The following is a 24114-nucleotide window of genomic DNA, read 5'->3' on the forward strand; positions in this document are numbered from 1 at the left end:
TGGGGTTACAGTTTGGTGCTTCTGGTCTGGTCAAAGCACATTTATTGGAATAAAAAACATGGCACAAGTGCTGTTTTATGAGGTACCCATCAGGTCCTTAGTGCAGAAAGTGAAAGGAAGCTGATGGACACCATTCGGGTACTCAGAAATAAAAAAACAGTGACATATATGTAAGACTCAGGAGTGCTAAAGGGAGAGAGAAGAGAGAGAAAGAGCAAACATAGCTGATTCCTCAGTGCTCATCTTCCTCAGATAGTATAAATGAGTTAAACCATTCGACCACTTGAAAAGGAAGTTTCAAATAGAAGGATTATCAAAGGCTGTTCAGGAGGCAGATGAAGGAAAGTGAGAACAGGCAGAGGAATGCCCCAGTCCATGCTCCAGTCAAGGGGATGCTAATGTGGCTCTCGGCTATTCAAAGCCAAAAAAGCAATAGATGAGGAGGCTGTATTCTCTGGGGAGGGATCTTCATGAAGAAGGGAAAACATCTCTGTGCTACACATTAAACAAACCACTGTGCAATTTATCCAAGCAAAAGGCATAAAGGAAGGAAACTGGAAATTAGAATATGCAGTCATAAAGAGCAAAGAACAGGTCAAGTCTATTTTTAGTTTCCATAAAATTATGGTTCTATTTAGTGGAAGAAAAAGTGGTAAACTCCTCCTCACCGTCAGGCAGGGATGAAGGAAAGCTCGAACCTTTGCCTCTTACTTCTCATTTTCTGACTAAAATCTACCTTTTCCTCCTCTGTTTTCCCCCGTCTCTGTCCAGTCCAGGTCTAAGAAATGAGTACCTGCTGACTTTTTGTTATATGCTAATGGTGTTTTCTCTACTGTTTATAAGAAAAGGTAGAAATGACCCTTCTTGCAGACAGCTTACAGTCAGCGGGACAGGCAGCACAAGACACAGCACCCACCTGGAATAAGCAGGGAGCTCATTTCTTCTCTTTGTCCTTGTTATTGAGTGCTTGGGTTGGTTTATTGCAGGTGTCAGGAAATGTGGCCATTTTTAAGGTGGCCATTTTTAAGGTGGCGTAAGGTACAGACTGAAGAAAAAACAACCCGTGATGAGGAGGGCAAATAGCAGGAAACAGGATTGTGAGAAAAATGGGAATGTGACCCTGAAATATCCATAGGGTATTTAGCAGAGGGGATGGAAGGAGAAGTCTGCAAGACAGCACTGCTGCTGCACTGGACATGCACCCCTTGGGGGCTGGAAGAGGCTTCCTGGGATGGAAAGACCTGAGGCAGCTTCAGGACTCCTTACCTCTTGCTTGTGTGGAATCTCTCTTAGCACTACACTGCTGTATTTGGCTTTTCAACACAATAACTTCCATTTTTGATACAAGAACTTCCGAATTTTGATACAAGAACACCTCTTCATATGACTCAGATGCCTGTCTCCCCAAGATTGTGTCAAAATCTAATTAAGAATAATTACCCTATCAAATGTTTGCATCATTCATTCCTGTAATTTGGTTTGCAAGGCTCAAAAGATTTCTGCTGAAAGACATGTAAAATGATCTAGGTTTTTGATATTTGCCTTCAAAATCTGTACTGTGATGTTTTGAATATAGAATGTCTGCAGTCAAAATCTATAGCCATAATTGACTCTGAACAGTTGTGCTATTAGTACCACTACCAGCATTACAGAACCATTTACATGCCCTACCTATGGGGACTACTATGTTAGGCACCATAAATAAAATCTGGTAAGGATATAATTGCAGGATCTGTGTGTGTCCAGTGCTGGTTGCAGCCAGTGGCATTGGCAGCTCAGATGGGGCAAAAGCCCTCGGGGTTTGGGCAAGGCAAGCCGGGAGCACAAAGCCCATGACAACATGGGCTCCCTCCTTTGCTACTTATTCCCATTTTTGCTTAAATTCCTGCCAAGCCCCTAAGACTTTTTGCTTGAACACATCTGGGTCAGCTTCTGCCCTCGATTAGGTGTTGGTTCAATTCTTGCTTTAAGCAGGTTTTCATGAGAACAGCTGAGGACAGAAACTGGCCCCGGAAAGCTGCTGGAAGTAAGAACGTTTACAAATCTTGTGTGTTGTATAAGCAGAGGGGGCAAAAAGGACAGTAATCACAAGAACAACTCTCTTCCCTGTCTTGTTGAAACAAACATCTTTTCTTCTAGGACACAACCATTACTTTTTATATAGCAAATCGGGCTGGTTTGTTGTTTTAATGGATTTATAAATTGAATTTGTTATTAGCAGTGACTCCACTATTGTGATGTTAAATGGCAGGAAATTGGCCTGCTGTGTTGCAGCCACCTCTTATTACAAGTACCTTTCCCCCCCTCTTCTAACAGGCTGGGTTTTGAAAACCCATGAACAAGGACATCATAGAGAATCTGATTCAGTTCAGTTTAAAAGCTAAATTAGAGCAATTGATCATTTCATTCTGGTGATCAGAGACTCCCAGTGGAAAATTCTGAAACATCTGTAATAGCCAGACTTGCAGAATAACAATAAGTGAATCAGAGCTGTTTGGAAACTTATTTTTCAGCTCACTGGCAGTTATGAATGTCATAATAATAATTTCAGAAATTTTCAAAACCAGCTTCAAGTCAAACTAAAATAGAAGTTCTTGGTTTGACTGCAAGAACATTTTTTTAAAAATAAAATAAAATGGACATTTCTAAGTGAAGAGCCACATGAAATTGAAAGACAAATCCAAGCCCTGAGAACATTGGCAGAGGTGTTTAGACTACTGAAAAGAGTTTTTGCTTTTAGTTTCAGCATGGGACTTGGCATTATAGGCATGCTTCGGTGACATGATTTGAAGTACCTTTATTCCTCACAAACCAGATAACTTGCTAAAATATGTTGTTTCCCAAAGATAATATCAGCAGGGATCACTGATTCACTTTATTATTATTAGCTGTTATTTCTTGAAAGGAAACAGTTCCATTTGTTAATGGATAGATGTTCTGCATAGGTTGAATCTTGACTTTGTTTAGACAAAGTTTCCACGGAGTTATCCCACTGCGAAAGAGACAAGCATTTACTGAGCCCAGACATCTACTTAATGGCATTATCAGAGCAACGGGCTCCTCTGTGAGAGATGCACATTATGGCAAGGACAGCGGTAAGGTCAGTCTAGAAAACTGCGAGGCGAAAGCTCCTTAGGCAAGGAACATATTGCAGAAAAATCAGGGGCAAACTTCAATGAAAATATCAGCAGAACAGTTGAAAACCAAAAATTAGTTAGGAAATCTTCCATAATGGATTCATCTGGAATTGCAACTAATGCATTGTTCTGGTGCTCAGTAAAAGAAACCCCAACTTCATATTTTCCTTTGCACATGTGGTTTTCATAGGTGCTGGAACAACACCATGAAGACAAGCATATAAACCCCTCTATATTTAAAGTTAATCACAGTGATATCTCAGTATAGCTGGTTTGCCAAGAAAAAAAAATCACATTCTGCTCATCTTTACTTTTGTCCTTTTTTGTATTACTTTTGCTTTCTTGGGCAGTTTTTGTTTTAAACCAGTTCCCAAGAAATTACTATTCATTGTACCAGACCTGCATGTGATTTCAGCTGACACCGACATTAACAATCTCAGACTCCATAGCACTTACACATGAACAAAAACAGAAATAAAACTTACCTCTTAGCTGAGCAAGCTTGTGGCTACTATATTGGGTATGCACAACAGCTACCAGTATGACACTGATTTTAGTGTTAATAATGAGCTCAAACATTTTGTAGCATCTTGTGTGTTTTCCTTGAAATTGTGCTCCAGAGGCTTTTGAATCTAAGATGGCATTTTTCACAAGAAAACAAATAACAAGTCTTCCTGTTGAAAACAAATTGATAACATGACCTGAGCACTTTCTAACGACTCTGAAACCGGAGGACAAAGAAGTCATAGTATGCATTTATCTTGGTCACCTTTTCTCTAAAGAAAATTCTTTTTGCCTCTCTCCTGCTCCTCCATAGATTTATAACTTTTAAACTCATTGGCCAATTCCAACCAAAGTTTACAGGGAAAAAGAGCAGAAGTCTCACAAATTATTATGTTGATACAAATTTCATGAAACTAAGCAGATGGAAGTAAGTAACCTGCTAGAAAAGTCCAACCCAAATACAAGACTCCAGCAAGGATTTTTACTAGAGACCAAAAATCCTATTTTGGCAAGCTCGATCAATGTAGCTGGGGAAAAGGCTCCACTGATATCTCTGTCAATCTACCGCAAGACACAAATCAATATGAAACAAAACTTCATTGGGTCTTGAAACAGTGTGGTCCTGAAAACAGTGTGTATTGCTGTTTTGCAAATCTTGTGTTTTGTTCCTTTTTTTGGTCTCTTTTTTTGTTTGTTTGTTTGTTTTTTAAGTAGGTAATCTCATTATATTTCTGGGAATTGTGAATGTTTATGTTTAGAATGTTTGCCAATTAAAATCACAAAAAAATTGCAATCTACCAAGTTTTCCATCCAACAAGCTTCGCAGGAAATATGCCTGCGATTAAAATTAATTTACTAAATGAAAGCACCTCTGTAGAAAGCAGGGCTTTCACAGCCATCGGCCATCCATCTCAAACACAAAATGCAGCCATACAGGTATTATAATGTGATGCAGGTTTTGAGAGAAAATATTTTACTAAGGACAAGGGAAATTATAGCACTTCTCTGAGTTAGAAGAAATGTATGTAAATAAAGATACCCTCTGATTCCATAACTCAATTATAATATTGATGTGCGTGATCTGAAAATTATATGCTGTGAAAATAACATACCATTACAGATAGGCATCTGACTGGCTTTCCTTGATTTCAGACACATGTAGGATAATTACATGCTCCAACATAGATCTTAATTGAATTGTTCCAGAAGAAAAGCTTTAATTTCTATCAAGCTATTTAAATCCTAGGGCACTAAATAAACAAAGCCTGTGAGGGAGAGGTAGCAGCAGATCCACTGGGTGAAAATGGACCTGCAGAAGAAGGATTGAGACCTGTTCTTGGAGCAACAGTCTTTGCACTGGTAGAAGCCACACGGTATGAATAAGATTTGGGGAAGAACAGCCTGTATCATATTGTCCGACACCGACTTGCAAGGTGAAAATGCCATGATAGAAGGCATGAGTGTGGTTTTCACCAGGCCATCTGTGAGATAACCTGCACGAGCTCAGTCACAGGAGCACCACTGGGAAGCTTTTGTGGGTTTGGACACACTGATGGCCTCTGCAGCCATAGGTAAACATCAGGCCCAGTTGCCATGGGTGAGTTTCCATGCAAAAAAAAATATTGCAGCAATGATAAAGACATTAACGCTATTTTTAACTAATTGCCATTATCAGTTCTCCATGTTTGGGGCAAAGGAAAGCTTTCCTTTCAGATTTTTGGAAACATGGGCCAAATACTGTTGCTGCTGTGTTAAAAATATTTTTAGTGGTGTCGTGGTTTAACCCCAGCCAGCAACTAAGCATCATGCAACTGCTTGCTCACTCCTCCCCCGTCCCAGTGGGACGGGGAGGAGAATCAAAAAAAAAAAAGAAGTAAAACTTGTGGGTTGAGATAAGAATGGCTTAATAACTAAAGTAAAATAAAACATAATAATAACAATAACAATAAAATTAATAATTAATAATAAAAAATAATAATTAAAAGGAATATAACAAAAAAACAGAGAGAAATAAGACCCAAGAAAATGATGAAGTCATGCACAATGCAGTTGCTCACCACCTGCTGACTGATGCCTGAGCAGCAATCCACCCCTCCCAGCCAACTCCCCCCCAGTTTATATACTGAGCATGACATCATACAGTATGGAATATCCCTTTGGCTGGTTCAGGTCAGCTGTCCTGGCTGTGCTCCCTCCCAGCTTCTTGTACCCCTGCCTGCTGGCAGAGCATGGGAAACTGAAAAATCCTTAACTTTTAGGATAAGTACTTCTTAGTAACAACCAGACATCAGTGTGTTATCAACATTATTCTCACACTAAATCCAAAATGCACTGTACCAGCTACTAAGAAGAAAATTAACTCTATCCCAGCTGAAACCAGGAGAAGTAGAAAGCAGAAAGAGTTGCAAACATCCCCAAACAAACTAACCTGACAAATGGTCATGTAAATAACAGGATTTCTGGTTTCTGCATTTATGAGCTGCCTGCAGCCTCATGGAGGGTCAGCTCCCTGTTGCCATGTCTGGCAACTGATACCTTGAAGACTGCCACTGTTTGGGGAGATTTTGTTGAAGCTGGTGAGGAAAAGAAATGGGTCAGTTTTCTATGCTATGTATTTATATTAACATTATTTCTTTAGAATAAGGGTCTAAAAATGAAGTGATGGTAATATACTCTTATTATCCCTTGTGTGCACACAAAGACACATAGGCAATGGAGGACATGATGATTAAACCAAAATACTCTCACCCCAAATGATGGGGATATTCTGATTTTTATCAAAGCCTGATGCTTGTATGGGAATTCAGTCTGTCAGGCTGTATTTCAGTCTTATGGTGTCAACTTGCCAGCTTGCTAAGGCTGAAGAGGGTTTTTTAAAATGGAAGAATAAGAAAAGTAGTTTGTGCTATTACTGTCAGACATCACAGTAAAGCTGAGAAAGTATCTTCTGTAGGCTTATTCAATTTTTGTAATTTTGCAGGCAGCTTTATGTAAGCATATCTGAGCTACTATTTTATTTGCAATGCTGGGTAGGACTGTATATTTTCTGACTATGGCAAAGAAAACCTTGAGAAATTAACTGCATTAACCTAACATTTTCTGAACATAGTTGATATTGCCAAATTATACCTTTTGGTGAACAAGCTGAAAGTTCAGTGTGTACCCTGAGTTTTTCTAAAGCTCTTTTAAAGCACCACCTTTCTGTTCCCCAGCAGAGACTGGCTGTGAAGTTAATGTATGACAAATTTGGGAATGACTCATCAGATGTTTGTTATTGTGCATATATTGTATATTCATTACCCTCACCATACAAGTGGTTTCCAGATCTAGCATGCAGTTGTGAGTCAAGCTGATATTTTGAAGTGAGGGAGTTTTGTGGGGAAAATGAGCATGCTGGTGGTACCGTGTACTGACAAAAAGCTGATTCTTCCAGCAGCTCAGAAAAGAAGCTGCTGCATAATAAGTTGCCACTGTTTGAACTTAGGAGAAAAAAGCATCCCAAGAACCTAATAAGAATATTCAATTCACCACTTTTATAGACAGGCCTGACTCAGTATGAATGTTCAAGCCTTAAAAGCACAGGTTGAGCTCAGTTATTTGAAAGATTCAATTGTAATTCAAATTAAAAGAATAATTTGAATAAATAGTTGCCACCTGATCAAGCACAAAGGCAGGACTTGCAGCTGCCTGAATCTCTCTATGATGTGGGATGTGTCTTTCCATCTCCTCTGAGCATTTTACTTCCTTCCTATGTGGAAAACCACTTGATAGTTAATATAACTGTGGCAGAGAGTATTGGTTTGGTTGGTTTGCTCTACGTTAAAGCAGAGGTCAGGCAGGACCTTATGGCAGAAGGAGACCTCCTTCCCTCGGAGAGTTATGGGACTTGCTCAAGAGTGAGCAAGAAAATGGGAGATAGCTGGGAGGTGCAGGTAGCAGCAGGGCCAGTTTTGTAAGGGATGGGTGAAATTTCCTAGTGATGAGTGGGAATCATGTATATTTTTGTTGCCACTCAGAATATTATGGAGGTGCCTGGAAAGGACAGGCTGCCTGCACAGCTGCAGTGGGTGGAGAGCGGTGCTGTCCAGAGGGTACAGGGAAATCATACAAAGGTCTTGCCTCAGGGTACAGGACAAGGCCCACGCTTTCTAATGTGTCATCTTAGCTTGGAATTTAACTGACAATCTCCTACTCTCGTTCCCAAGAAAATGCACTGTGATCAAGGTTGGACTTAAATGCTGAAGTCCTTTTTGAACTCAATCCTCTTTGAACTGTGTGACCTCTAATGAAAGCTGGGAAGTTTCGAGAGGAAAACAGCTTATATTTTCCTTCTGCTTGCTGGATAGATGTCCTTATTTTGTTTTGGATCATTCAACTTCATTTTTGCAAGGGAAATGTTATTTATGTTATTTGGTCAGCTTATTAATTTTTCATATGCAGGAGCTTTGAATATTTCTCTTTGAAATGGCATAACTAACATCCTTTTTTTTCTCTGGGCAATGTACTTGGCTCTGCAATTATGACCTTCTCGCAAAAGTTGCCTAGAAAAATAGCCAAGGACAGATTGTCCAGCTCATGGATGTCAGGTGGGACTGCTACAATTTATGAAGAAGTTCCCATTCGAGATACAGAAAAGGGCTGGAGATGCAATATTAAGCATGTGAAGGATGTGTGCCTGGGAGAGCACCCAAGACCACAGTGGTCAGAGGGGAAAATCAAGTGGCCTCCTTCTCTGCTGCAATATCTTCCTTGCTGTCCAGCCTTGCTGTCCTTGCAAATCCACCCTCAACAGTGCCACTCTAAATGGAAAAGAATCCACCTGAACCCGTGGAGCTGCAGAGATGATAACATAAGGAAAGTGGATCTCCTCCTCTGGCTGTGGATCAACTACCTCTACTGTCGCTTTAATATCATTATTGGTTTTTTTCCTACTGTTTGTTCCTTGTACTGCTTTATCCTCTGGTGTTGCTTTAACAGGCACAGGCGTTTTACTTTTTAGGGCAAATTCTCTGTGATGCTGAAATGAACTAAATGTGGAGGTTTTTTTGCTTTGTTTCTTGTATGTGGTATTTTTCTTGCTTTGCTTCAGGCTTGCTTTCAGGTTTTTTTCCTGTGTGAAGAATGTAGAAACAGCACCAACATGAACTTGCTCTCCTTGCTTTCCACCAGACCACATACTGCCCCTTCCTTACAACCTTTTTTGGCTGAATTTACCCTTTCCAACTTCTCTAGCCTTCATTTAATCTTAAACCTGAATTATTTTTTTCTTTAGTTGTTCTCTAGCAGAGTAATTTTATTTCACTCAACACCCTCCATTACAGTGCTTATTTTCCAAGTTTCATATCCTCCTTTTTTAGTTCAGATCTGCTGGCTGCAGGGTCCAGCTGCCTCGTATAGCAAATAAATGAAGGTTCTCTCTCGTTATATGGTACGAATCGCCATTTCCCCCACTCCCCATAACCTGCTCCTCCAGGCAATTCATTTCACACTTCTTTACATTTGGAAGTTGGGAACTGTATCATAGATCAGTGCTTATTTATTGACTTGTGTCCTGTTATTGTTTCGATAGCTGTGTTTTGGTGTATTGCACACCCACCCTAGGTATTTTCTCTTACCAATTTATTACCTCAGTATAGTGTTTCTCTTCAGTGTTTTACAGCACTCCTCTACAGGTGGTGGCTGAGCTACAAGTGCAGGGAAAACCATGCCTCATGGAACACAAAAGGATATTGGTGGTTGATGTTAAGGCAACAGAATACCAAGGGCATCTTTGTACAAGAACAAGATGACTAATAAGCTTTTTAAAAGTGCCTGCGTGACTTAATATACCAGCTCATGTCTGTGTTCAGAAGTATTTGGAAGCCTCAAGTCCCCCAACTTTGAACTGTTTATATAATTTATGTGCTTTTGTTGCTTGTACTTGGTTATTCTTAAAAATTAGACAGGACCAGAGGCTCATGATCCACATTTGAAGGAGCTGATGTAAGCCTGAAAATGTTCCCTGATTTTACCATTAAGACTTTTTCACGTCACCAGCATAGAAACTGAGGAAGTGGAGACAAAGCTGCAGCTCCGAACACTTTAACAGACAGAGCAGAGGGTGTCCAAGCTGGCCAGCTTTTTGTGGTGTGACACATTGCAATAGTGATTGCCAGCCCTAAAAATAAAGCCCTTGATATTTTATGTTTTGGTTTGTGTTTGGGGTTTATTTTAATGGTGGTTCCTAAACTCTCCTGCATCAGTGCAGCTCTGCGGAGCAGGGTGTACTTTCCTTGTGCATGGTGAAGGAGAAGGCAGTGTGCAAACATCCTCCTCTGAAGCTCCAACACACAGCAAAAACATGTTTTCATCACTGTGTCAGAACTGATAGCTAATATCTGCAAATTCTGACAATATACCAGTAAATTTAATACTATCCCGCCACAACAGAAATTTTGTATGCAGGCACAGACTTTACTAGGATATAATTGGTACCTATTGTTCTACTTTCAAAATACTGCATTCAAATACATTCTTATGGAACAAGAAACTGATGAATCTTCAGCACCAGGAAGGTCTGAGACCATTAACAGACTTTTAATGAGTACCAGGCTGCATTTTTTTTTCCTTGCAGTGCTGCTAAAACACGGTCTTGCCCAGGGGGGCACTCAGGAGCCAATACATCCATTTAGAAAAATGAGTTTGTGGTACTAGTGGAGCAATGTATGGAAGAAAGAAAAAAAAACAGTGTTTAAAAAGCCTGCTATGTATTCAGAAATCAGACTGAAGGAGCCGGGCAATGATACAGCACAGGAACATAAGGCGTTCAAAACTGAGCACTCTGTGTGTGCTGGAGCTGGTGAGCTGGAGCCTCCTTCTTAGAGGCCTATAGTTTCAAAGCTTTGTGAAGGGACTGTGAGGACAGAGGTAGAAATATTAACTGATATGTGGTTCCAGAAGGGCTACATTATTCTTACATGATGTATCAGTGAAGGGCACCTAACTATGCATTAACAAATACGTGGACAAAAATATTGTGTATTTATTAAAAATATGAAAGTCTGTGTTTATCACCTTGCTGCCAAAGATCTCAGGTGCTACAGCAATGCAAATGCATTCAGTCCAACAACAGCATATATGAGATATAGTACTTGTGGCCCAGTTCAGTACTTTACAACACTTGTCTAGTGAAATGTTTAGCTCATAGAGAAATGGCCTTAAAAATCTGGAAAGATATGGTTGACACAAACTTGTTTCTATGATTTTAGTTTTTCTAATAATTTTAAACAGCTCTTACATTGTATTTAATCTTGCTGTATCTTGCTGTTTTCTGGGGCTTTGTGGTGGTGTTCAATTTGTACATATGTTTGGAACCAAAGGAAGCGTTGGAAGAATTCCCCAGCACAGAAATGTTTTGGATGCATTTTGAGGTTCTCTTTCTCTCCTGACTACCATATGCACTTCAGCATTTTCTTTTGGCTTTCCAGATACCAAGACATTCTTGTAATTAATTTTGTACATTTGTTTACAGCCTAAAAAAAATTCCATGCATTCTTTTTTTACAAACCCAAACCATACAGGTGGCTGGTAGCTTGGTTAGGCACTCCGGATCAACAGAGTCAGCTCACAAAAGGTGCTGCATTAACCATACCTACAGACAGAGCTGGTCTCACAAAGTGTCCATGTAAAGATGGTCTGTCTAGACAGCAAACATGCCTTGAATCTCAGTAAATCATACCATAATTCAAAGGAAAAAAATCCTGAATAATTTTGCTGGCCTTTTATTAATTCAAATGTCATTCCTATTTTAATTCACATATTCCCAGCTAATGTCTAATTAAGACAGGTATTCTGGGGTAGCTGTTTTTAATTTTCTTCTAGCTGTGCTTCAATTTCTGTTGTTGCTTCACTGCTGATTTTACTTTCACAATTGATTGGAAGGGTTTATTCTTCCTTTAATGTTAGTCTTTAAATACTTGCTCGCAATAGGGGCTCTCAAATGCTTATTATGTTGGACTACGTGATGAGAAACCGTCTGCAGTGCCAAATCTGGTGGGTGATCTCCTCCTGCTATATATATATCTCCACACAAACACATATGCTTTCAATATTTTTTCTACTTGTGTTACATTATAATTTTTATAATTATTTCTTTCATTACAAAACTTGAGATATCACAGGAGCCACTCAAAGTAGCCATCAAGAAAAGACCATTTCCTTGATAGCTGTATCAAATGGTCATGTGTCTTTGGCACAGTAAGTTACTGAACAATGCCCCCACTCAGAAGGCTTTTTTTCCTGTGAATATGGAGTAGGAATGAATTTAGGCACATGGAAGCTGTATTATTAACCTGCCATGGCATCATAGTCCAGTGAATTCCTATTTCCTGTCAGCAAATTTAGTGTGCATCATGCTGACTAAAATACAAATTGGAAGTATAACCCAAGCAACACAAGGAAAGTTAGTTACCTTGGAACTAGTTAAAAAAAAACAAAGGAAAATAAGAATGGGTGCCATGATTAAGGCTAAGTTAACATTGTTCACTTGTGATAATATGGCATATTTTTTCATTTTATCTTCATTAGAATGATGTCTAACACAATTTATTATGAATACCCACAACAAAGTTGGATGAAGAAGCAACTGAAACTCATTAAGGTATTTTTTTTCTATCAAACCACTTAGTTTAATAACATGCATCTAAACCATCCTCAGTTTAGGGCCAAAATTGCCCCAATCCTTAAAAAGCACAATCGAGGGTGCATGCCCTTTCCCCCAGGGAGGACAATGTGACTTAAATGGTGCTGAGCACCAGTTAATGGCATTCCAGCTCAAGGCCAGGGGTTCATCCTGGTTTGCAGTCGTTCAGTGAGGGGAAGACCTATTAGGCCATGAAACTGCAATACTTGGCAGTAAAACTGGAAAAAAACCCCATTGGGATAACACATTTTCAAAACTTAGTTATAATAGCTTCATTTTTAGCAGAACTTGGGGTAGGAAAAGCAAGACATTTATTAAGAATTGTTGTCTTGGCACTTTTTTAGCCTTTTCCCTTCCTTGTGGTGTCTCAAATGGCAAATTCAAAGGCAAAAATGTCATTTTATATTAAAACCTTGATTAGCCAACAGTCCAAACTCTTCCCTGGGGTGACTTACACAGTGTTGTACCAGGAACAAATTTGATTAGCCTCAAGAAAGGATAAAAAAACCCCAAAGGTCTGAAGCCTGTTACCTCAGTGTCAAACTCATTTGCAACTCCTTCAAGGTCTCCCCTTCCTTAACAGTGGTTTGGAACGTTCAGACCTGGGATGAAGGTGACAGCTCCCTGCTCTGAGAAGGTCTTTTTGTTTGTCTCTTGGATGGCCAGTACATCTTCTTTCTCCCTGGATGTGAGATCACCACGTGTAAGTTAAAAGCACTGTTTCCCTTTTAGTCTCCGTAGCACTGTATGGACACGAGCTTTTCCCATTCTTTAGGTTGAAAAATTGATAGCTTTGACATCTGAGTCTGAATTATACTAACTGGTAATGATTCAGCAATCTTGTTACTAATGCTTAGACCATTCACAGAAATGGCAATACTATCTCCGCAACTTTCCCTTCAGAAGGGTAAAAAAATGTTCTGATTAAATAAAACCCCAATGGCCCCACAACTAAACCTTTACCCACTTTAGCAGCCAAAATGGAGTGGTCTTGATGTGTTTCTTGCATGCTTTGTGTTCCCAAACCTGGCTGCAGCAGAAACATGGCACTTGACCTTTTGCCGTTTCATGCTTATATCTATAAAGCTGCCAGGTTGTCCAGAGAGGAATCCAGCAAGCTGCTTGTGTTTTTCGGAGATGGAGTGGCCTGAGGCAGCCAGGATGGGAGATGTAGCACTGAGGACTATTTATGAATACTTGACAATATTCTCATCTGAGTCTGGGTTCTTTTCATTCCCGTCATCAACTGAAAAGAGCCTGGAGCTAGAGGTTTGTAGTGAGAAAGTTGTTAGAAAACAGAAAAAGTAAGAAGTAGGGGAGAAATGTAAAGCAAAAGGTTTTGTTTCATGCTCATGAAATATTGGAATAAATTTCAATGCATTGTGTCTGTGTGCTTAGGAAAATAGAAATAGTATACAGTCACAGCAGGCAGCCCTCATTATTCTGAGGGGGGACAAGGAAGGGAGTGGAGGGGGAGATACTTCAAGCTCATCACTGAAGACCTGCTCTAGAAATGGTAACCTTCCTATTAAAGCAAATGTCAATCTGGCTGTAGGATAACAATGAAGGTGAACTGCGAAACATCTTCATTTCTCAAACAAATTTTATCTCCTTAAGATTTTATTGGTGGATGGGTTGCTCCAAATGAAGAGGATTGCTTATTCTGCAACTGAACCAAACTAATGAAGCAAAGCACAATGCAAATAGGAAGGACTTCATCTCATAGCTGAGGCTTTACTAAACACCAAAGGGACCCAGGAAATTGATCTTTAGGGTCATTAAAGAAGAATTTGTCCACTACCAGGAATGAATCAAATGCTTGCAAAATTCCTATCCCAATTCCTACAGTAATGTAGTTTGAGTAAACTTGAGCTCTATGCCAAAAATCATGGAACCATCCAGTGCAAACAGACCTCAGGGTGTTACCAAGCCCCAGGGAAGCTTGGTACTTGTGTCATCCTGACAGACATCTGTCTAACCTGTTAAAGACACATAAAGACTTTATACAGCTCTCTATCTTAGTGATTCACTGTTCTTACAATTTGAAAGTTTTTTCCTAATATCTCCCTTGAATTTTCTTTTCTGCAGTTTCATTCTATTACTCTTTGGCCTCTGGGCTGATGAGTGCTGATGCCTACATGCCACTCCCCGGCAGGCTGGAGTGGCTGCCTTTTTGAATTTTGGTAGTCTTTCCTATGACTAAAGCATGTCATAAAGACAGGGAGGAATTAGCATCTAAGTTACAGAGTAAAATGCTTTAAGCTTTTTTAGGCATGTAATGCACATAGGGAAAAGGAACTATTTAAAGCAAGATAAGCTGTTAGCTGTTATTTAAATGATCCCAGGGAAGTCCTTGGTTTCTGTAAAGAAGAATGAAAACTCCAGCACAGTTAATACAAAGGTTGGTGACAAGAGTGAGCATCACTTACTGTAAATATTATAGCTTCTTCTAACAGCATGGGATAGTTTATATGTCTTTCATCCCTGCAGATGTACTTTAACTTATTACATGTTAAAAGGTCAAATTTGCTTTTTTGTTTGTCATTATGTAGATCCTTGCAGTTCTTTTGTAAATGCAACAATCTAAATAATTCATAAGAGCAGAGACGCCAGCTGTCAGTGCCACAACCAGGTAAGTCCTAACTCATGAGAGCCTTTACTTTCTTGAAGACCACAAAGGATGTAGCTATGCACTAACTACGCCAAGTTGTGGCGTGTTGCTGGAGGCTTGTTTGAATTTCAGGATAAATCTGGCAGTTGAAGATGAGAATAAAATAGGCAGAGAAAAAATATTGATCAAAGGGAATTTTCCCCTTGATGTAACCTGGAAAGTGCACCTTAGGTGCTTAATTAGGATCAAACCAGGCAGAAATTATATTTGAAAGAAATTATTGACAGTATATCTAAAAATAGGAAAACTGTGCCTCTTGTAGGAGCAAGTTTGGGGATATCAGGCGTAGCAAAAATCAATGCCATAACAAGATAGACTGATGGCATATCAGAATAGTTGCTGCTATTCACTGCCCCACATGGAACCTGACAGTCAGCACATACTTGAGTGTCAACTGTTCCTTGAGGTTACAAACATTTTTATCTGAAATGACTGTCATTTCTGACGAGGAGCTTGGCTTCCTTCTCAGCCAGGATGTTAAAGCAGCTGGGATTCACTCCCTGTCCCTGGCATTGTATTATCTTTGGAGAAGCTGTTGTGGCAGAGAGAGCATTTGCTGGAAATCCATCTTGAAAGTTAGGAGTTGCTTGGAGCTGCCTGTTCAAGAGTTTTGGACCCATCTCCTAGAGCACAATCTGGTGACAAAAATCTGCAAATTCTGAAATTCTGGAGGTCAGTGGCAGCCTTTCACTCTCTTTACAGGAAGGCCTATATGCTCTTCAGCTGGAAGATCTTCATCTTAACACACTGAAAGAAAAAATAATACTGCTCTATGAGCTAACTGACTGGGGCTTGTCAGTCTGTCTTTGATTTTTCCTGCTCTCTCAAGTCTGTGCAGGTCTAACTATAAAGGAATCTGGAATAGCAATAGAAACAATGTAAATTCTGTTTTTTACCTCCTCTGAATAACAGGGAAAAAGTAATTTCCAACTGCCAGGACTGATTAGCACAGTTTGACTGCACACTTATAGCAGCTGTTTTATTATCCAGGTTTTGTGTACTTCATGTCTATTTGCATACAGATTTGACAATGTAATTGTCTACTGACATAAAGCACATTGAAAGAAAAAAAGCACAAGTAAATTCAGAGAAAAGAGTTCTTACAATCTTCTTCTGTATTTCAAACTAAATTAAAAAACTACCATTTTGTAGCAGAAGTTGACTTTTATTCCATAGAGCATACTTGGCCAGCTGGAAGCCTTGGAGCCAAATTTATTCTCTCTCTTGTAATGTAAACACAAAGTAAACCCACAGTACTGAGTCAGTGAAGGTCAGATCACCTGTAATTCAGCATTTAACAATATGCTTTACATAATAAGTTTGGTATGAGACTGAAATCCAAGCAGGGCTTTGACTTTAAGATGGCAGCCCATCTCTCCTAGCACTGGAAGCAATGCACATTTTAATACTGACTACAATGGAATCAGGACTTATGGCAATCACTACTGTGTTTGAAAAATTTCCTCTCCCTGTCTGCCCTACTTTTCTGTTTCATCATAATTTAGAAGCCTCAGCACCAGGCTGATTTGGGAGGCATTTAGCAGCCAAGGAACTGCATTGGATAGGAAAATACACTGGGGAGAGAAAAAGCTGACTGTTTCTCTTGAAATTCTTTCCCAAGTTTTGATTTCTGTTAGAATCATGATATTAGTCTGAGACAAAGTGAAAAGAAATGGGTTAACAATCATCTTTGGGAAAGATTAACAGATCTGGAAGGGAACTTTTTTTTTTTCCTGCTTCATTTAAGGCTACCTGATTTAAAATTTAAAAAAATACACCCACGAAAAATCATCCTCCTTTCTGGTACATGTCTCCATTCTCTTTTCTTCTTGTGCAAACTGTTTGGTGCTGAAAATGTCTCCCATGAATCCTGGTACCATTTCTCACAGTTAATGGCAAAGTTCATGTAAGCTGGTGATCCCAGAAAGCAGATTTTGCAGGAATACTGGTGCAGTCCTGTGCCTGCAAAGGTCAATGAGAACTGACTGAGGCCAACTGTAACCGCAAGGTCAGGGTCAGCTGGTGGGAGAGTGCTGCCTAGGGGGAGCAGAAGTAAATTAATTTATGAAATTGTGTCAAGTGCTGTTAACAACAGCTTCCACACATACAATTGAAGTAGGGAGAACCAAATTTAAAGATGAATTAGATGCTTTGAACCTGTGTTGTATTTAAAACTAATGAATGACCCATCTGTTCCTTGGCTAATACCCTGACAAGTATTTTGACCAGTTACTGACAAAGATGCTAATATGAATCAGCAGAATCTTTTTAACCAGACCGAGTACTGGAAATGTTTTCTTTTTCTGTGCTTCCCATTCATTTTAAATATCACTTCCATCAAACTAGAGATGTCAAATAAATGACAGGCAGGAGATGAAAAGAAAAAATAAAAAGCCAGACTAGGAGTAACTGTTAATTAAAAGAGGATTTGGAATAATCAGAAAGTTCTCCTTTCATATCTTGTCATGTAAACTTTAATTTAAGACCCATTTTGATTTGATTTACATGGCTATTTGTAATGATATTTCACTGTGTTAAACTGTCTGAAATGTAATCTATCCATGATAAAACTTTGTCACTTGTCGTAAGTCAGTAACTGCACTGCTGCACTGCCATCGACATTCTGAACTCACAAACTTGACATTAACATACGTATGCTGAAAATTATGGCTTATGACTTCAAAATGAATATGTTATACAATACCTATCTGTTGACAATCATGGGAATGAAAGTACCCAATGCCCCAAAAGCTACATTTCTTTTCCTTTGAATTACCTAGCAGTTTTTATAAGTGTTTGACAGGCTTAACTTTTAGGAAAAAAACCCCCACATTAATATTTACAGTATTGCTCAGAAGAAGAACATCTAATTGGTTGCTGAGTAGAATTTGATCCCAAATTGATATGACTTTTAAGTTTGTGTGTGTACAAACATCCATACACATGTTTGTGTGTACATCTAGATATGTAGAGATATAGCTATAGATATTTTGGAGTGATGTGCATGTGTATGTATAAATATCTATAAATGTGTATATCTATGCCTGTATACACATACCTCCAGGATGCATTCCTATTTATCATCTAAATATTTAATAAAGAGTTATGCAATTTCACATCAGTCTAGAAGCCTCCTTTGATCTGAGATAGTTGCTGCCAGTTGTTGTGAATTATTTTGGAAGCTTTGTGAGCTATGCATATCAAGCTATGATAATTCTAGCTTGGTTTTATATCATTAAAATGTTTAAGCCCTCAAGATCTGTTAAGCTGGTGTTTTGGTTTGGTTTCCACAAATTAAATCCCCCTTGAAAAAGCTAATTTAGCAACCAAATTGGATCATCGTACAGAGCTTTAAGACCATAAGTGGTAATACCAATACAATAATGTTAAAATTTCGTCACCAGTTTCCCTTGTGATTTATTTTACAGCTTCTGCATAACTTCATGTCACTTAGCACACAGCCTTGTGAAGAACCAGATTTACTTCCTTGCTGGCATCCGCTGTGGCAGCAGCAGTAATGGGGAAGACAAAATTATCATCATTCACCAATGACTCTTCAGTGAAAGGTGCTGGCTGGAGTCTCCTGGGAAGTGGCTTCTGGTGAGAATAATTCCCCCCACCGTCTGGGCTTCAAGTTGAGATCCAAAACCAAATTACAGTGACTATAAAGTGAGCTTTCTACAGTTCATCTTCAGTTTTACAGCTGGTGCTGCGGTTTAAGAGCAAGTGGGGAGCTACAATATAAATAATGGCTTTTTCTTCCTGGAACACATGTACTTTGATAGAGTAATTTATTTTTCTAGGATTAGAGTTTGACATATTCCTTTAAAAAGGAGTGAACTGATTGAATGATGTCCTTTCTCCCACGTAGGAAGGCCTCACAGTACCAGTTCTGGGTTGAACAATGTGCTTCAGCAAGCAGCATCTCACCACGGGCATGTCTGGAGTGAAAAACTTTACCTAGGTAGGAAAAAACCCCTAAAGCCCTCCCAAGGTTAGGAAAGGAAGGGAGACATTAGCACATCATTCTCATTTTACAGGGACTTTAGCTAGGACAGGAGCAGGAAGCAGCCAAACAAGTATGAAACACTCTGAGAGCATTTCCTAATCAAAATATCTAGGACTTGGGAAAAAAATATTGCAAGTTTTCACCAAAAATTTTTAGCAAGCAACTCTCCAAAGTGTTTGTTGGGTGGAGTTAGCAGAATTATATCCTTTGGTGTTCTTAGTATTGGGAGGACTGAACTGAAGGCATGTGAGATTCTTGGCAGGGAAATTTCCTAGGGTATTTACAAACCCATCTAATTTTTGATCATTTCTATTTGTGTATTTTTTGGAAAAATTGTTGGTGATACCCACAGCATTGCATTGGCTCTTTACTTGAAGAATAACAACATTGCACAAAATGAGGTAAGCCCAGAAAAACATATTAACAATCTTAATAATTGCAGATTTTCCCATTCACTGTGATTGTTCTACCTGAAGTGGATGAACTGAAGAGCCAAGGTAGGAGGTTTTAGTAAATATTAGAAACATTAAACTGCACAAATAACTTGTTCTGTAAAACAAACTCAGTACACTATGCCTGAATGACAGAAATCAGGGGAATTAATCCAGTGGGTTTTCTCTCTTTTTTAAAATAGCCAGTCATTGGTGGTGGTGGTGAATTCATAACTCCCAGGCACAGATCATTAAAAAAATTAAGCCCATCTTCTTTAAGATGTGTTCTAACATCAACCACTTTGGTTACTTCCATCCTGATTTTCTCAGTCTAAAAATTAGAAGACCATTGTGCTTCCCACATATCTGAGATTATCTCAGTCTCGTTTGCGCTGGTGAAACTCTCGGGGATTGGCCCCATTTTTCACCTACTCTGGGGTCCTGCTTTGGATTCTGGTGCAGGCGAGTTTTATTATCAAAGGAAAGGAAAACACATTTGTTTAGCAAACTGTGACAGAGAACAGGCTCGCTGTTTCCTGATCTCTGAAATACAAATTTGAACAGCACGAATGTGTCCCTTCTCATTGCCTTTACCCAGGGATGAGTGACAGTAAGGTAAATGCAAGGTAAGTGAAGGCAAATTGAACTGATCCCAAACATCAGCTGTCTGTTGTTTCTGTAGCACTTTGGAAATTTATACCTAGCTAGACTTATTTATTTATTTAAAATAAAAATAGTGACCTCCGCCTCAACCCAACATTCTAAAAATACTCATTTGGGTTTTTCCTTAGAAAGCCCTGCAGGTAATTTTGAACTTAGGCTATTTTCCACTCCCTTTTCTGTAATCCTTCTTCTAAATGCTGCCTGTTAAGCTGATGAAGGTCCTCGATTGTAATGACTACCTTGCCAAAAAGGAAAATTTTCTCCTGTTACTTGCGAGGGGGACTCAGTTCTTCCCCATGAGTCACTGTCAGTGCAGCTTTCTCTCTTTGTAGCCCCCTTCTTCTGATGGGCAGAATCCAGCATCTCTTCATTACATTTTATTATATTCTGTTGCACTCTGTGGAGCCCACTTTAGGAGGTGTGGCCCTAGTTTCTTTAAAGAATCTAGATTTTCATTATGTTGTAAAAAGTTACAGACAATTTTTACAGCATTTCAATGCAGGCTCAATTGGATGTGCAAAATGCAAGTGTAATTACAGTTGTGGAGGAAGCTCTACACAAATAGTTTTGGTATTTAGGGGCATAATTATCCAGATTATATTCACAGAAATAGTAGCTATATATACAAATCAGTCCAAATGCTTTCTAAATAGCTTCTTCTAGTCTTCCTAACCTTTTTCATTATGGAGCCACAATGAAAAACATCTTGAATGGCATCCACGGATGCAGCTTGTCTTGCTGAGACACTGTGCAGGAAACTGAGAAGCAGCACACAGTCTTCTGGGACACCAAAAAAAAACCCCCCAAAAGCCCCCACTGAAAATGCACCAAAGCCTTTTGTGTGCAAAGACCTGAACTTGGAGAAGGTCCGCTGTGACCACAGGAGGCTCCCCATTTGGATGCAGGTGTGAGGAGAGGGCACAGCACTGACCAAGCCTGTGGGGAAGGAGCTGTGCGATGGATGTACCTAGTGATGCAGGGCAAGGAAAGTTTTTAGATCCATTCAATTCCTGAATTGATGGAAGTGACAATTCAAGGTTAAGGCATGGTCCCCTTACCTAAGTGGAATACATTTCTTTTCTCTAAGTCTTAATTATATCTTCTTGTACAAGTACACTAAAACACTCATAAAAAAATTAGACTATTTTCAAACTTATAACACATTATCTCTTTGAAAGCTCTAGACCAAAGAATATAATACAAAGAGAATTTCTACTACAGGACACAATTAAAAAATACATATATTTAAATGGCTTGACCAACTCCTTTTCATAAAGCAGCTCACTCAAAAAAGGGTTATTTTATTTCAAGAAGAGAAAAAAAGGATTCAAGAAATTCCAGAATAAATACTAAACACAGACTGACAGGGCAGGCATGAGCTTATCTATGGAAAGCCACAGATGTCCTCCTGGTTCTGCTCAAACGAGCTTTTCCCTGGACATGTGTGGAGCCAGCACTTCACACAAGGGTTTTTAATGGCATAAAGACGAAACCTCGTCAAGGATTGGGGATATTAAGTGGTTTTATGAATGTTTTTTTGTCAGTATTGTTAGCTGAGGGAAGAAGGGCTGGAAATGACTTTGAGGAAAAAAATGAAAGAAAGGAGACATTAAAAGCAGATGCAAAATGGGGGGGGGGGGGGGGGGGGGGAAGAAAAGAAGAAGGTAAAAAAGGTTCTTATAGGAAAAGATTGGTCAGAAGAGGCCAGAGGGCTGTGGGTGGATGACTGCGGGTAGGAATATGCACACACCTGTGTGTTTTACTTGTCTTGTTAGTTACATGACAGCCCAGCTTTTACATTACCAGCATAAACAGAAAAATAAAGTCTGGAAGAGGAAATTTTGGAGCATTGGCAATTTCTTCCTTGGTAGTGTTTTACCTCCAAATATGTATAAAAATGGTGGTAAAGAAGTTAGAGTTGTCATGCAATCTGTTACTCTGAAATCATCACTTGTTTCCACTGATGGACTGATGGTGCTCCTCTGGGCTTTATGCAAAGAAAGTGCACACAATCACAGTTGAGCTAAGTATCTGTGCTTTCTGTTTGTATAAGCCTTAGATATAACATTATCAAACAGTACTAAAATCAGGAGAAAAAGAACATTGCTGACTGTAAAGTTCATCAGTTAACTCAGAGGATGTAGTGACTGCGAGTTGTAAGAACATTTTGAGTATGTCTATTTTTTAATGTTTATATTCTGTGGGCCTTATTCTGCTATGGCAGTGATGTAAATTAATTGATTCCAACAGCCAGATTTATAATAAGAATAGTGCAATTAGGTGAAGGCCTTCTGATAGCCAAAGAAGTGTTAAAACCTTCAGAGAATGACTAAATGATCCATTACGTTTTGGCAACTGCAAACTCATTTCCTACCTGCTGTTCGTTTTGTGGTCGCTATGAACCAATTATTTCAGATAATGTGGGAAACAGTCCATTTATGAGAATCCATCAAGAAATCATTATTCCACTAGAAGCAATGTACTGTTTTCTAAACAGAATTGGAAGGTATGGATTCAAAAATATTTTCTTGCTTTCTGTAGCCTCTTTTTTGAGGGGGAAGGGCAAGGAAGAAGGGGCTGGAGGGCTGCCACCACATTCTCCGGGATCTTTATTGACCAGTTGTCTAGCCTAAGACACGGTCGATGAGGGTGTAGTACAGGATAGAGCATTTTATACTACCCCCAGCCATAGGTTAGGGCAGGGCGGTCAAGAGCCTGAAAGTGCCTGAAAGAAGCTCTGCCCCTCAACAGCAGCTTGGGCTCTTACATATGATATATATATTTATCTAGCTAGCTATCTGTCTATAATATCTATTATCTATCTCATATATCTATTTATAAAATATGCCCCACTGCCTTGCACTCAGCAGATATTTGTTGTTACTGCTGTATGCTGGGGGAAAAAAAAAAAAAAAAAGACCTGGCTCTGAAGACCAGATATAGGAAAACTGTAGGGTTCGGCATTCGGAAGATCTCGCGATGTGATGGAGAGTTAGAGGGTTAGTCGCAGCCTTGTGATGTACCTGTAATCCCACCTCCCCTTGTCAGTATAAAAGGAATTAACTGCGCAATAAAAGGCGGAAGTTGGCGCTCACGCTGTGTGTGTTATCTGTCTCTTTCCCTGGTCTGGGGTTGATCAGTGATCTAATCGTGGCACCTTGATATGCAGTGAATGCTACAGAAAACTACCAAGTCTAAATTGCTAAGAAGGAAGGCAAAACCATGCTGTGCTCCAGCCCAGGCACGATTTGGCTGGGTGAACTGGATTATCATCTAAATTACAAGGTCACCAAGGAACTAATGCTGTAATACTTTTTTTGCCATACTATGCTGTAATAATTTTTTTTTAATTGTTGGTTTATCGTGATGGATATCTCATGATTTAATATCAGCAAGCTATGTAGCAGAAATAGCTGGTTGTGTATATGGAGTGCATGAGACAGAATGTGGGCACCCCCTGCTTCCTAGCCAAATTCCCACTCTAATTTCAGACACTAGTTTTTATCATTGTTTATTTATTTTACAAGTTACCAACCTAAATATCCCAGATATGTTTTCTTTCCAGAAAGCTGTAACTCTTATTGAGTCCAACTGATTTCTTTCAGTCAAAATGTCTCCCTGGTAATGTCGTGGCTAATGGTAATGTGGATTCCATGTCATTTGTTAGCGGAGTGTCTCATGTGTGTGAAGTAATAGTCATCTTTTCCTCATCTCTTCAACACAGGCAAAAAAGAAGAAATTTTTGCCTCAGAACAAAAGTAGACTCTGAAAAAAGAGCATTACATAAAAAAGTTATGTAAAGCTCCCACTCCTATTAGCCACTACTTGAAGAAGGCTCAGCACAGTGCTGTAAAAATCACATAAAATCTCCTCATTATTGCTGCTCCTGATTTTTGTTGCTGTAGCTCCGAGGGGCCTCTGCCAGAGGTCGGTTGTAGCTCCTTTGCATTAAGCACTGTATGAGCAGAGCAAATGAATGCTTTTTTTCCCAGTGTTCTCATTGAGGGGAAAAAACAAGT

Source organism: Buteo buteo, chromosome 9, assembly GCF_964188355.1.
Source record: "Buteo buteo chromosome 9, bButBut1.hap1.1, whole genome shotgun sequence".
NCBI lineage: Eukaryota > Metazoa > Chordata > Aves > Accipitriformes > Accipitridae > Buteo > Buteo buteo.